Raw genomic sequence first — 850 nt, forward strand, 5'->3', positions numbered from 1 at the left:
TTGTACAGTATGCAGTGCAGACACACTATTATTTATATTACAATTATTTGGTCTTTTATACATTAATACATTTTTGCACAAGTACCTGTGTCAAATACAGTTCTACAAGTGACATTAACATGCAAAACAAATACAAATTAAAAACTTTGCTGGAAGGTGTCAAATTTCTTTCCATAAAGGCAGTAATATTAGCTTTGAGCAGTGGCAGTATCGTAGCCAATGAGGTTTATTTGAGGCGCAAATACTCCTAATTGAAAACTTCTCCCAATACCCCACCATAACAATTTGCAATATAGTTGGCACTAGCACTTTTTTTTTTAGAGACAAAGTCTCACTTTATTGCCCTCAATAGAGTACCATGGCGTCACAGCTCACAGCAACCTCCAGCTCTTGGGCTTCGGCAATTCTCTTGCCTCAGCCTCCCCAGTAGCTGGGACTACAGGCCACCACTAAAACATCTAGCTATCTTTTTGTTGCAGTTTGGCAGGGGCTGGGTTTGAACCCACCACCTTGAGTATATAGTATATAGGCCAGTGCCCTACCCACTGACCCACAGGCACTATCAACACTGCTAATTTTTGATGGTCTCTAAGCAGGCTGAATAAAAAAAAGAGGCAGCAATATTTAAACTCCCATCATGTTCTCATTTTTAATTACATAAAATATTAAGTGCATTTAGTAGCTATCCTTTGATGCTTTTTACTAATATAATTTGTTATGTAGGCTATAATTTCATTATTTGAAAACACGTAATTATGATATACATATTATGCATATGTAATATAAGCATATTTTCTTTTTACTCTCACTTATGTTCGATAAATTGTTTCCCTACCAATTCAGATTTTAA

At 35.9% G+C, this 850-nt stretch overlaps 1 non-coding gene across 1 annotated transcript; it reads left to right on the plus strand.

Annotated features, from left to right (window-relative positions):
• The first annotated feature begins 190 nt into the window (after window positions 1-190).
• Window positions 191-324, plus strand: LOC111726034. Its single transcript, XR_002773935.1, has one exon. It is a non-coding gene; the product is annotated as a U4 spliceosomal RNA (small nuclear RNA).
• The last annotated feature ends 526 nt before the right edge of the window (window positions 325-850 follow it).

This window comes from Otolemur garnettii, unplaced genomic scaffold (assembly GCF_000181295.1).
Source record: "Otolemur garnettii isolate 467f Iridium unplaced genomic scaffold, OtoGar3 scaffold00051, whole genome shotgun sequence".
In the NCBI taxonomy this organism is placed as follows: domain Eukaryota; kingdom Metazoa; phylum Chordata; class Mammalia; order Primates; family Galagidae; genus Otolemur; species Otolemur garnettii.